Source organism: Camponotus vicinus, unplaced genomic scaffold, assembly GCF_025532165.1.
Source record: "Camponotus vicinus isolate PSW18456_S1 unplaced genomic scaffold, iyCamVici1.0 SCAF_7, whole genome shotgun sequence".
Taxonomy (NCBI): domain Eukaryota; kingdom Metazoa; phylum Arthropoda; class Insecta; order Hymenoptera; family Formicidae; genus Camponotus; species Camponotus vicinus.
In genome coordinates, this window is record NW_028141979.1 from 5,654,511 (window position 1) to 5,669,915 (window position 15,405).

The 15,405-nt window shown below is 30.2% G+C and overlaps 1 protein-coding gene across 1 annotated transcript in view; it reads right to left on the reverse strand.

Moving 5' to 3' along the window:
• Positions 1–15,405, reverse strand: part of LOC145974009 (midasin) — an 89,587-nt gene that overhangs the window by 16,324 nt on the left and 57,858 nt on the right. The gene's annotated exons all lie outside the window — the stretch shown is intronic.

The window sequence follows — 15,405 nt, forward strand, 5'->3', positions numbered from 1 at the left end:
AGCATGCGAATTTCTTTTTAAGAATAATACTCTTCCACGACAGTTTTCTCGAAGGATTCCCGTATTCGGAATACGTAAAATTCAACGGGGAGTCAACTATGAAGTGCAGAGACGAAATTCGACCGGAAGGTGACAGAGGAATGCAAATTCCACGATAACGGAGAAAGTCGAGAAGCGTCTGGAGCGAATAAACTCTCACGCAGTCAGAAATTTTTGATTTCCTTTTAACGACTTCTTTATTGCGCGAAAGATATTACATTTCGTGAACGTGTGGTGCGACAAACGTTAACACATATGGAAAGAAAAAATTTAAACTAGAAATGGAATGATTGCTGCTTGATTTTGCTTCTTTTCGCAAAAATAAATATATTTTTAAATAACTCTAAATAACATAAAATACATTTTACTCTCTTATATTACATCTAATTATTACATACTTACAGATATTATAATAAATTAAAGCAAATTAAAGCTATCATTTAATTTCTCTTCCTCTATTAACAATTTTAGATACTATATATTAGATACAAAATTATCGATAACATTTGAAAATTTATGCAGCACTAAAAGAATAAAAAAATTCAATCGAAATAATATATAATTTTTATTTATTTAATAAATATATTTTATTACTTAGTAACATATTTCTAAACGTGATTCAATTCTGCTTTCATGATTTGATTATAATTGTAAAAGATTAAAACTATGAAATTAAGGAAATGGTACGAACTAAAAAAATGTGATAATAAATAAATTAAAAAGACAATGTGAAAAATTATATATTTATGAATGAGAAATTCGAACGGCCGATTTTTCCGATAAAAAAGTTAATGTAATATTCGGGCAAAATATATTAATGACTTCGCGAATTGATAGAAACGAGCTCATTAAATTAATTAAATTATTTCACCCGTATGTAAAGGTTCATTAGTCAGCAAAAAAAATATTTGTTCAACCGATCTCTAATCTTCTATAGTCTATCATCGAATAACGCAGTCTATCCAATCAGTTTATCCGGTTTAGAGGAAAAATAGAAAGCGCACCCGACTTTGCCCAATCCAATGCGGAAGTAAAACAGGACGTGACTTAACAAATCGATTGCTCAGAGTCACTACTAATGGAAAAAGATTCTGTTTTTGAAGAAAAGACAAATACATACAAAACGCGAAACCTCCACTGGCGCCACGTATTTTAAACTATATATATGTATATATGTATAGTATGTGTACGATTCGATTTCTATAGAGTATATTTTATTTGTATCTTGATAAATTTTATTGTAATCACGAAGTAACAGAGTAAATTTTATCTCTTAAATAGATATGTTCGATAAAAATTAAGGCACTTTTCTGAAAACTAATTTAAATTAAATCATAAAATCTGTAGACAAAATTGTAGAAAAATATTTAATAGTTTTCTATAAATTAATATAATTTAATAATTATATAAATATTATAATAAAATATAAATATCTCTCTCTCTCTCTGAAAATATCTTTTTCTCTTTATACCGAATAAAAGTATTCTTATCGAAAACGTAATACAATTTGGTATGTTTGTTTAATGTTAAGCTATCAGATAATTACATTTGAATTAAAAATAGTGATAGTAATTCTTGAAAATAAAATTTAATTTGGCAAGGTATTCAATTTCAAGAAATCAAATATTAAAGTTTTCAGATTTTATAAATACAAGAATATGGAATAATATGGATCGAAAAGGATTAAAAAACTTATCAGAGCTAGAAGTTCAAAGATCCAATGCAATTCAAATAATAATATTTAAAGATTTTATATCTCAAATTCCATATAAATCTGAATTTTTAATTAAATCCCTCTTATCAGCAGAATTGATGTAATGATTTATAGCTCAACTGTTACAGATTCTTGCCATTTTTAAAAATTGATATAATAAATCAATAAAAATAGATAAATAAGTAATCTAAACACGACGAAAAAATCAAGAGCATATTCTTAGAGATTGCTTTAATAATTTCATACACTTTTATTTTCTGACGGCTCCGAAAAATCAATTCTAAAGGTGAAAATGAAGTTATAAGATTATGGATGAAGTGCAAAAGAAGATTTAACGAGTTCATAAGAAGTAGACCATGAGTCGTTAGCGTAAATTCTTACTCAAAGATGTGCGCTTTTTGGCCATTGACTGGCACTAGTAGAGCGTGATAATGATGACAACGGTCTTCCTGAAAGGATCGCGCAAAAAAAACGATGCTTTTCAGCTTATTCCTTCAAGCTTGTCTTCTTGCGATATCTTATTAACGAAGAATGCTGGTTGCGTGAAACTGTGTAAATTCCTACGATAATGTAAACTGATTTTATCATAATAAAATTCATTCTATTAGAAATAATATTTATTTTTAAGTACTTGTTATTATCAATTAATCATTGAATTAAATCCGCTGGCAGACAAAGACCAAAATCAAGATTACGTTTGATACAATTATATTAAAAAATAATCGTTGTACTGTCGTAAAAAAACTAAAAGAATAAATGTGGATCATGTAAACGGTTTTATTCGGTGAGCACAAATAACGAATTTTTTATGACGCCATATAACATCACTAGACCGCAAAGGGATTTACGTGTTGACTGTTATGCGTTTTATGCGTTTTATGCGGATATGGTTTTAAAGTCTACCAATGCAATATCATTTTAATGCGCTTTCATCACGATGACGCTTCTCATACATTTGAAAGAGGTTCGCCACCTTCATAAAAGGAAAAACGCATAAAAAGATTATGAAATACACAAAACAGTTATTTTTTTTGTCAATTCATAACGTCAGCTTTGATGCAGTATTTTAATGTCAGCAGCAATCGGATCTCAAGCAAATATTACAGTTATATTTTTATAAAAATATCAGTTTTTAAATTTGTCAAGGATGTCAGTCGACATTGATTTAAACGATATTTCTGAAGCTATTATATATTTATATTTATCAGAAATTTTCTATTACTCTATCAATAATTTATATTATTATACATTATTACACACGTACATTTATATATTCATAATGCGTAAAAATAATAAGTTATATTTTATGTAAATTCTTCTTCTTCTCTCCTTTAAAATACAAGCTTTACAAAATTTTTTATATTAAACCTTTATCTGACGAGAAGCAGCGTAATCTTGTTACAGTTTTCACAAATTGTGCAGAAGTTTTAATTGCATAAGAGAGAGAGAGAGAAAGAGGAAGAAGGAGAGGTAATTGTGGCCAGAGTGACATAATGTCGCGCTAAATTTTAAATTTTTAGATGTTCAGAGAGTTGGCAGCCTTACCATGTAAAATATGATTATCGTGCACTATGTGGATACGGAACGAAAATTTTGGTATATATAGAGTATGTTTCGTTCGTCTTTCTCACGACTATAAAAATAAATCAAACATAATATTAAACGAAATTTCAGTCGGCGCGTCGTAAAATGGTCCTGCAGTTGGTGTCTTGGGAGAGACGATACATCTTTAACGTTCCGCACTTTACTCGAGACTTCCGAGTTTCTCGAGACGATCGATTCCGGTTTGATGTACTCAGCGATTTTACAACATAATTAAGAAGTACTTACGTATAAACCGCTAATATTGAGATAATAAAACGTCTATTAAAACGATTACGTGCATTTCAACGTTTAAGTTTATCAGGATTTGAAGAAAATTTATTGATGTAAATTCACTAAATATTATGTTTATTATCAATTAGTATAAATATGTTCTATAAAATATAACTATATATATAATTAAATATATATTATCTCATAATTTTTGCATTCGATTTTACACAAGAATTTCAATTAGCAACTATAACTTTAATCAGATATTTTAGTAAAATGTCCGTTTGGTATTTTACAAATTTCAGTATAAGTTTTTTATATAGATATAATTTTCTGAAAACTTATTTCATAAAAAGAATCGTAAATATATCATACGTTGTAAACAACAACAATACATATCATTGAAATTTATCATTAAATAGAACAAAATTACGGATATGAAACAAAAGAGAATTTTCAGACAAATACATTTGCCAGGCATTAAACTTGAAGTACAGCAGTTCCGTACCATTAAATGAGGATAAGAAACCTTTATAGAGATAAAAGTCTTCCTCTTCCTAAAATAGAAAACGAAGCAATCCTTCGAATGAATAGCAATTATGTCGTGAATGAATATTTTTTTTCGTTTAATATTGGCATGAAAAACTTTTTCTTTAATCATATATCTTAATACACAGTGGAAAATAATGCAATATTTTATGAATAAAAATTTTGAATAAAGAATAATGCAATATTTTTGCTATGAATAAAGGATAGTATATTTTTTTTCTACATATTTAGAAAAATTTCATCAAATTCTAAAATTGTGATAATTACTGTAAATCTTTACATCTTCTCATTGTAATATATTTTAATCATATTTATTTTTATATCTTTAAAATTTAACTTGCTCTTTAATCTTAATTATTGCATTATAATTATGTTCTTATGATAACATAAAAAGCAATTGATATTTTTAACTAAGTTTTCATTATCTTTGTATGTAAAATTCTATGCAGGTAGGTCACTAGTAAAAAAGAGTTCACAGAGAAGCTTTTTACTTGATTGCAAATTTTTATCTAAATGTTTGCTTTAGGAACTTATTCTTTTTCTACGCTTGTAATAATGTGCAATATCTTCTTTGATAAAAGAATATCGATAGCATGTAATAAAAAATTTTTTTAATTTTTATTACGAGAAAATTAATAAAAAAATTAAATTTAAAAGAAAGTGTTACTCGTACTAAATTTATATGGCTTCAGAAAAAAGCTCTTTAATCTCAATGTTGTTTCACATAGTTACTTAATTACACATGATAATCCACCGCTATTGTGGCAAGATGTTCTATCTAACAATGCAAAATGCTGTGCACGTTCTTGTGCATTTCAGAGAACATTAACGGATGAATATTGAAGATGTAGATAGCTACTTGGAAATTGTGAGTTAGATATAGAATTCACAATTCCTTCGCATTCTATGTCATAATCAAATTAACAGTTACTATTGTCTTGCGTCGGGAAGTTAAATTAAACTTTGAATTTTACGTAGAAAACGAAATGAATTATTTGAATGTAGAGATATTCTCAACGAAAAGTTTGCAGGTGCTTTCCGTCGCTGATAAAACTTCTAAAAACTTTAGTACTGATGATACTTTCTTTTAGTAATTCCCTCGTAATAAAAATAAAAAGAAAAGCGTAATTACATGCTGTCGATGTTCTTTTATCAAATAATATATTGCGAACTATTATCAGCGTAAAAAAGTGAGTTTTTTTAAAACAAAAACATTGATAAGAATTATAATTTTTTATATGACAACGATATTGTAGTAAAAAATTAAAAAGAAACAAGCTTAAAATTTAATTAAAGATTAATCAACATATAATTAAAATTAAAATTAAAATATTATTATATTATTAATTAAAAGGAAAAAAAGAGATGTATATTTTTCTTCCGATTTGTGGAGTTTCTGTGTTTTCTCATTTGACTGAGCATATGATGCTGTCGAGATTTCATTGTATTTTCGCGACAATGACTTATTAAATTTGAATAGAATGGAAGAGGTGGACGCAAACCTCCAAGATTTCTCATGCGCGACGATTATAAAGAAACCAACGGGAGAGAACTGAATGCCGAATGAAGTAAAAGCTATTCGAATTTTATCGAATTTCTACTGAAGATTGACATTTGGTAATATTATCGATTAGACATGAAAAGATATGTCACATAAAATATTATAATCCACTTGTCAGATTAAATATAAATATTTTATGTTTATAGACTATTTCATAATTGTTGCTTAATTTTTAGCGACGATCTTTTTAATACATTTGAAATTAAAAAGATGTTTTACACTTTTTCGCGTGCTTTTTTTCAGCAATTGAAAATATCATTAGAAGTTTATTCCATGCTTGTTTAATTTGATTATTCTCCGGGGAGAAATTCAAATTCCAAGGGATGAAAATAAGTAAAAATAAGTATGTTCAGCTAGTGCGACTCGTTATCACATCGGATTTCAGTTTGGAAAGAAATCTAAATATACCAAAAATGAATTGCTCTCGATTTCTTCTCTTATTTTTTGAATAATCACATATTTATAATGAAAATATTCGTGTCAAGATCTTTAACAGTCAATTATGCGCTGTGACTGGTAAAAATTTGATCGCAAATTTCACGTAATCCGATTAAAAGTTTTTCTACTTTCATGTGCGCTGTCTCTTCCCTCTCGGCCTATATCGATTCCATACCATTCGTTCTTCCACCGTGAATTTTTCTAGAAATAGAACGACTATGCTGAAACGAAGCGAAGTGGCAAATATCGAATCTTTGAAGCTGGCTCATCTACTAATCTATCAGCAATATTGATGTTTCTCAGTTATTTTTACGATTGAACTTGTGATTTGTGAAAAAGTGCGAATTTACTGTCATAATTCTAAATTTTTTTTACACAAATCAATTTTTTTCTTATTGAATATTATTATTATTAGTAATATTAAATATTAAAAAAAATTCTCAATTTATATATTAATAATAATCAATCTAATACGATTAATATTTTTTTTTTATATAAAATAGAAAAATAATTTTTCGTCTAAAGATAAGTTATAAAAATGGAGAATAAGTTTTTTGTATGTATGTATATGTATGATTTTTATTTTCACGATAAAAGAAAATTTTATTCCATAATTTGCAATTATTTGCATTCATTATAATGTATTATCGTACAGCGCTTAATTATACATTATTTTTATACGAAGAATAACGAGATATTCTTGCTTATATCACGAATATGATACTCAATATAACTATAATATACTTTATAATGACAAGTTTACAGTTAGGGCGGTTCATCTAAATCTTCCCTATTTTATCTGGAAGGAATAGATCCATTTCCTCGCGTACTCAGATGCTAGATCCCATTAAAAAGCTTGTCGTGCTAGATGACAGGAATAGCCACCAGCGAAAGATGGTAGTTTTCCCAGCCTCTGCAATGCGCGGAAGTGTCCTCTTCACGAAGCTCTGGGCAAACATATCTCGGCATGTCGCTCACGGACTCACAGTCAGCAAGAGAGAATCCCTCGCTCTCGACCAGTTCGTCGATTCTAATTCTGATTTTACGATCGCATCGATGGCATTTTCTTTCTAATTAACACGAGCGAGCCCAATTTCAACGCGATCTTTTATTTCGAATCAAGTTATATTTCGCGAATGTGAAAAATGAAGAAACAAAAAGATATTGTCATCAGAGATATTACATGAAGAGAGAATATATCCTAATGTTGTTAATTCCAGAATATTTAGAATCAATAAAATATACGCGCAAAATGTGTAGCTTATTGAAATGATTAAAAAAATGGAAGATAAAAAATATATACTTGTCAATATTTAAAATTGAACTACTATAATATATGCATTTTACATGCTATTATAACAGTTTGAAAATTATAACTAACGTCTTGGGTTTCTCGTATATAATTTATAATTATATAATTTATAATTTATAATTATATATAATTTATAATTTATAACTAACTTATAATTATAAATTATAACCCCTTATTTTTGTAAAAATATTATATTAATATGTATTATCGTACAGCGTTTAATTATATATTAAATATTAATTCAATGATGCAAAATGATAAAATGCTTGAACGCTGATGGCACCGATCCAAAGATCGTTTCTAACTAGTAAACCAGTGATGTTGTTTTTGGGGAAATGTGCCGTATATGCCCAAAATGATTTATTAGCCGATGTTGTATATGTATACACGAACTACTCTCTGCAAAGGTGCACCCGGTGTACGAAAGTGTATGCGCGCGCCCCAAATTCCAGGGAATCATTGAACCAGATCCAATGAGATTTAAGAGAACCGCATGCATATGATATTAGACAAAAGAGATTTCACGATCGATATCGTTCTTCTGACGTTATGCACTTGTACAAAATGCTCTTAAGTTCTTTTTTAATTAGATATATTTCAATATAAAAGTAAAAATTAAAACAACATTGATTATTCGTGTCACTTATATGTATCAAAAGATAATAATCTTTGTGATTATTTAGAAGAATATTTATCAAGTTAAGCATAAAAGATTTCAATAAAAAACCAAACTTAATCTTGTTGTATTTAATTTTGTCTTTATATATTTTGAGAAGTAATTAAGAAATAATACAGTACTTAATATTATTTAAAATAATAAAATATTTGCTAAAAAAGATCGATTTTTTAAACTCACGAAAAAAAATTTGCCTTTGGGAAGAATTTTTAGATCATTACTAAAGAAAAAGTAAGAGATATTGATTTCTTTCTCTATAAACAACATCGTAAATATTTTATCGCACGTATTTCCTAAAAGCTGAGTTTGGAATCTGGATGTATATGTGCGCGAATATGTGTCCTAGACTTAATATTAAATTACCTTTCTGAACTAACTAATTGTAAGCGTCATTTGTCTTTGTTCAATGTCGACGTGAAATGGAAATTAGACATATAACTACAGGGTTAAACGTGCGGTTGGAATATAATAGTAGACATCTTTGAAATTGTAAAGTGTATAATTTGAAGAGGGAAGTGCGTCATATATCGTGTTGCCCAGCACGTAACGTAACACGTGTCACGCGTATTTTATACGATTGTTGCATAAAATAACAGAATTTTACGGTGGTCCACATGGGCGTAGGTTTTTTACGATTCTCTGAAATTTCAACAAGCTCGTCGCGTAAATACAGGATAAATATCTCCCGTAGTGAAACTACCCCCGAATAGGCAGACACGTAACTTTCCTTCGAGAAAAACCTGGGAGATAAGGAATTGCGGTGGCATTTTGGGGCCGGTTATTTTATGAGATACCCTCAAAAGATTACCAGAAGGTAGGTAATTTTGCGGTATCAAACACTATCCTCTATGGAATAATCGTCGATGAGATTACTTTTTTTTATAAGATGTCAAATCCGATGTCGTTTTGCGTAAATAGAGCTGAGTTCGTGCGATAGATCTCGAAAGTCCACATTATATTTTGGATATGATATATTAAAGCCAAGATAAAATTAAGAGTAAAAGAAGAAATAGAAACGTAAATTGTGATACAAAATTTTAATAAATCTTTGATAAATTTGGGGAGTTAATCTTCTCTCTTAAGAAGAAAAAATTTCCAAAATTATAAAGATATTTATATAAGTATGTAATACTTGTATAAATACTTGTGTAAGTAAATGAAATTATTTTTCACGAAAGTATTAGTATAATTTAAAGTAGATTTTATATTAAAAACTCATATGACATTTAATTTCAATATTTAATATATATTGGCAATAAGTAGAATAAACTCCAAATTTGTATCAAAGATTTTATTAGCGATTGAAATAAATAAAAGTACAGATTAAAATAAGATATATTACAAAATATAATTTTTTAAGTTTAATTTTTTATAATCATAGATAAAAATATAGTTGGTTATGTCATGACACGCCGCAGTACTTATGACTTGGTTAATCCATCCGAGATGCACAATGGCCATCGTTTGTCTCTGTTTGTTACATTTTACCATCCACGTTTTCGTAATTTAAAATGTAATTCCATTTAGGAAGATCGCTTGGTCTTAGGATGAAGTGCGTGCGGTCGATAAATCTCCGAAGACAGTAGTTAACTCGTGTTAAGGAATCGTGTTAAATCGGTTAAATAAATTATACGCTAGCTATATCATAGATTCAGTCCCTAAATTAGAACTAATACCATGGGATTTGCCAGATGCTACAGATAAATCGCGGTGCGCTAAACCGGATAACAAACGTTTACCCGGAAAGACCGATTGTCGTTATCTACTCAGTCATCTTTAAATAATTAAAATATACAGGGCGTATCTTTTATAATTGACGAAAAATGTATAAAGATTCAAATTGGCAAGCGTTAATGTCACAGAAGTTTGCCATAACTTCTCATATTAACTTTCCACTTGAATCAAATACTTAATTTGAGGATGAACAACATTAATGTAATCTAATTTAAATAGACAGTATATATAGAAAATTATTAATGCGCTGATGCAGACATTGAATAAAATATGCACGATATGAACTTTGCATGTTCATATGGCTTGTGTACAAACCACATAAATGAGGAGCATCTTGAAATGAGAAACAAACGCGGGATACGATTAATAATTGGTGTCGTTATAAAGGTCGCATCTTCGCGGAGTGAAAATAAGCGAGTAAATAACGGTGGGCAGTGACAAACGAGAGCACAGAAACGAGCGACGTCGCTGACCTGTCTTTGGCACGAGTTGCCCGCGTAGTCCATTCTCTCTCTTGGAAAGCGCACAAAGAGATTTCCCTGCTTCGGAACTGATCGATGGATTCGTCGGGATCGGAATTGATGAGAGGAGAATAATAGAAAGCGAGAGAGAGTGAGAGAAAGAGCGAGAGAGAGAGAGATAAAATCGGCAAAAGGGGTTGCGTCGAAATCGCGCATTAATCAAGGTAGATCAAGCAATAAAGAAGGAGAAAAATCGGTAGATCGTCGTATTCGTGTCGAGAAAAAGAAGACAGCTTTCCCTGTAAACCCTTTGTAAGTTCCGCTTGTGGTACATCATTATTGATGGTTACACGCGGATCGCACCTGCGTTCTCGGAAGTGAATTAAATCCTTTCCGGTGTGGAAATTTCAAGTAGAAATTTCAATAATATCTACAAAGAATTTATCAGTGTACTTAAACAATGAAGATAGAAAATAATGTGATAAATTTAATTTGAAATTTGTTATTTTTTTAAGGAAAGTTAATCTAAATTAATTTCACATTAAGAAGCTTATAAAAGCTTATATTAAATGTCGACTTAGCAAAGGCCGAAATCTCTAAATAAGTTTATTTCATTTATAAGAAGATTGTACGCGAAGAAGAAAATAAAATAATTATTATTTCGATATTTATTGTTTTTAATTTCATAACAAATAAAAGACTCACATTTCTCTTCCAATCAAAATAATATATGCAAAAATGTTAATAGAAAAACTTTTTATAAAATGTTGAGAAAACTATCCACAGATATATAATTAATTATTGGGAAAATTTTATTCGAAAAGCTATTCGTTTAATCGAGTTAAATATATACAATTGACTATTGCATGTTGAGAATGTGCAAAATTTGTGTGTCCACATTTTAGTGGTACCCTGACCTTACTGATTAAATTGCATACCCGCTAACAAAACTTGATTGGAATAAAGCGCACTGTTCTGTAAAGCGCGATTATGTTCGGTACCGCACCCGTGTATCGATGAGTCTTGAATTGTGCTCCCCGATACTAGTAGCGTGAGCTGCTGCTGTCAGTGTTCATCAAATGCATCGAGATACCGCGGTCTCGCGTACATAACGCTATTATAAGCTGTCCCAGCATGTTTGTGCGTATTGGCATGCTTGAACAGTTCGACGCAGCCGTGCTTGAAGCACGACTAACATATTGTCTGTCTATGACTGTATATTTGAAATACTGAAAATTACACCAGGGTTGGAAGACAAGCAAGATGGATCAGGTAGCAGGTAACGCGATAAGAGCAACGAAGATTCTTGCCTACGAGACACTGAGAGAAGTCAGTGCTTACAGCTTGTCTGGAGATACCGCATTTATCTTCCGGTCAGAAAAGATATGGGAAATTTTGCAAGAGACGTCTCAGAACTCAGTGTGTAACATTTGATCGGAGAGCGTTTCTGTGTCACTTGATTCAATGGATTAAATGCGCTAAGAATAAATAACGTAATCCATTAAATATATCTTTCTAATCTTTTCTATTTTTCTCGAGAAAAATCTTGAAACTGATTAATCGCTATAAATGTGTACGAATAATTAATATACTTCGTATCTTTTCAGATTCAATCGTTAAGTAATCTATCACAATAATTTGGAATTGAGATAAATCGATAATAATTATGATAATGGCCTTATTCGATCAAATCAATTAAATAAATTTCGAGCTCTCATTAAATATCTCTAAAATTATCTGTTATTTATTGACATTCATTATAATGATAGTAATATTAATAATAGTAATGGATGCATGCAAAACAACCGTAATCGATTTTTAATTTAAATTTCGATTTCTGATTTTTATCATCGAATGACGCATCTTTTCGCACGCAATCGTGTTATATTTCCGCTGCGTTGCACATAATCTCTCACTATTATCGACAAGGATGAGTATCTCGATGGAATAGAAGAGTAAAATCTCCCCCGAGAGATTGTGCCATCTTTCATCCTGCAAGGATCCTATTGGGACTTTTGGCCTTCTTACTGGTCCCTTTAGCCTCGCGACACTTTCTTCGGCAGTCTGTTCGACCGACAGGAAGTGCTGCAGAAGGCCAGGCTTATACATAATGAAATTGTCGGTCGCTTGCGGCGAGAACAATATCGTTCCTGTCGTCACGGAAACTGTAATAATCTCGCGAGGACAATGGAGTCCTTCGAGAACTCTATTACATCTGACAGCGAACAATTACTAATAGTGTTGTTAAAATATATTACAATTAGAATATACAATATTATATTAAATATTAATTTAAGATAAAACCGATCGTCATAAAATGCGATAAAACTTTTACGATATTCTCATGTATTCTCATATTATAAAATGTTTAAATAGTTTTGAATAGTTTTATTCTATAATATCATTTATGAAATAATTCTCTCAACTAAATTTTTATTTTTATTTCAATTAAAGTTTCGAAATTTTTGAAAAAAATTTTAGATCTTTACAGTTTGTATGGTTTAGTTTCTTTTGTTGTGGAATATATAATAGAATACGTGAGAGACTCAATAATGAGATATACTCTTTAAGCTTCAATGACAATGGTCGATTGTTACAATTGACAAAACACAATTACGATAAAGTTTGGTAATTCCATTGCAACGTGTTCGTCGACTTTCCAAGATTACCACCGTTTGCCAACGACATTTTCTAACAAGCTTTTCTCGACATGCTCGAAATGCGAAACATAATCGCATCTTCGAGACGAAATTTAAAGGATTATGGAAGGATATAAGCATCTACGTACATGGATTGCTTCAAAATATCTTATCTCGTGATAAGATTATAATAAAGTTCGACATTTTAAATTTAGTTTTAAGCTCTTTGATTGTAACGTTGAAATTAATAAGATAAAAAATTCATGATAAAACAATTCCGAGCAATTAAAATATAAGTTTCAAAGGATCATACATAGCTTTTTTCAAGTTATCAAGTTTTTAAATTAATGAAATTTTGAATTATATATGCTTTTATTTTTTCTTTCGAACCCTTATTGAGAACTTTTGACTTTTTAACATGAAAAATTGTATGTCCTTCTGGTTATTGCAGAGACTTATGGGTGGGTCGACGGCCACGTAAACCGGTTACATCGGTCGATGCTCCGATCGATGTGATGTCCCAGGTGGTCTATTCTTGTAGTATCGGAAAACAATGAATCTAATGTCCTCATGTGTAGCGCGTGCAAAAAGTGCCAAAAATCCTATCCAGAAGCCGAGATGAGAGATATAAACGGACGGAAGATATAAATACAATCGTATCTACAATACATATGTACACGCCATACATTGCTTTTACATAGGATCTCATAGGAACAACGATAAGCTGCATCTATTGCATGTATAATTCTGTATTTTATCAATAATGTTTTTATCCAAACCAAGTAATTTGTAATCGAACAAAAATGAAAAACACGCATTTATCTCGCTGAAAATCACATTTATATAAATTCGTAATATTGTAAGCACGATTAAGAATCGTGTTTACGTTATTAAAGTATTATTTTATTATTCCTCATCGAAAAATAAATCCGTGATGAATGAAGACTAAAGATGCTCGCTATCTTCTTAAATGTCACATAACAGAGGGAGAACGATCGCGCATCGCATAAAATTCTCAAGAGGATAAAGTTTCCAGCTTGCAATACTGTAATGCGCTTCAAGCATAACAACGTCAATCGTAAAATCGCGAACCAAAGCGCAATGTCATCCAGGATCTGTTTAACATGCATGGAATTTTTCAATAAGGGAAAGAGAGATAAAGCATCAGCCGGTTTCTCGCACGCAAAATCGCAAAAATCAGAGAATATCCGTTTGCATATAAACGAGCATTCGAGAGATCCATCAACTCTTATCCAATTAAATAAATATCCGCGTTCTACTCTCATTCGTGTAACGCGCGGAATTTTATTTTTTTTTGTCGTTTTTTCCGTAACAAATTAAATTTATATGGTTATTTGCGGATCGCGAAATCGAGTCGAATATGTACAAATGCACTCTTATGACAGATAACTACATCGATTGTGTAATCAGCTTTCTATTACATTTTTATCATGTCGTGTCACGTTGAATTTTATACTCGTTTTTAATTAATGATAAATTAATCAACTCTCGCGAACTCAAGCGATTATTTCAAATATGCGCATTTTTGCCAAACGGAGCATAACTAATATAACAGATACGTTCAAACGAACAAAGGGAATACGTAAATTTGGTATGTAATAGCGGTCAACTCACTATGCTTAATGAATCATTAATCTTAAATTCTCCATTTCACACCATTATGCCTTTTTATTACTTATTGTTCAACGAATTATGTTATTAATGCAACATTTAAAATGTATATTTTATCTAAATTGAATCAATTGTTTTTTTCAATTAATTATTTTTCAATTAATTATTTTTTGCTATATATGTAATTTCGTTAATTTTTAATACGATTAAGTATTAGTTGTTTAATTGCTAAAATTTTCGTTGTTGTTTTCCCTTCTGAATTAGTTGTGATGGGACGTGTGTATTTTTTTTGACAAGTTATATTCTTCGCCTCGACAAACCAACCATCCTAACGGCTGACCTATTTTCAACGTCAGAGATCCCATCGATCAATCAATCGAGCATTTAGATCGGTAGCCGAGGCTAATGCGACACGACGAGCGATGAGATGGAGAGCCGAGAGGTTCCCGTGTGGATTTCGAGGCACTTGAAAACTAATGAAAACCTATGCCCACACTTTTCGCATTCGAGTGTCCATCACACATCCAGTCAGTATTTGTCAATTTTTTTTTATAACAAATAATTTTATAAAATTGACAATTATAAATAGATATTTCTTATCAAATATTTCTTAATATTATTATTGATTTAAATTTAAAAAATACGATGACAATTTTTATCGAAATAACTCTCTGAAAAATAGAGAAATAAACATCCGAAATTTTATCTTTTAAGCAAACTTTGGAAATGTTTAAATCGAATAATCGTATTTAGAATCTTTCGTCTTAGTTTATTCTGCAAATTCTTAGAGCTTCTTCTTCTGCTTATGTCGATAAAAAAATGTCAAAATTTTTCA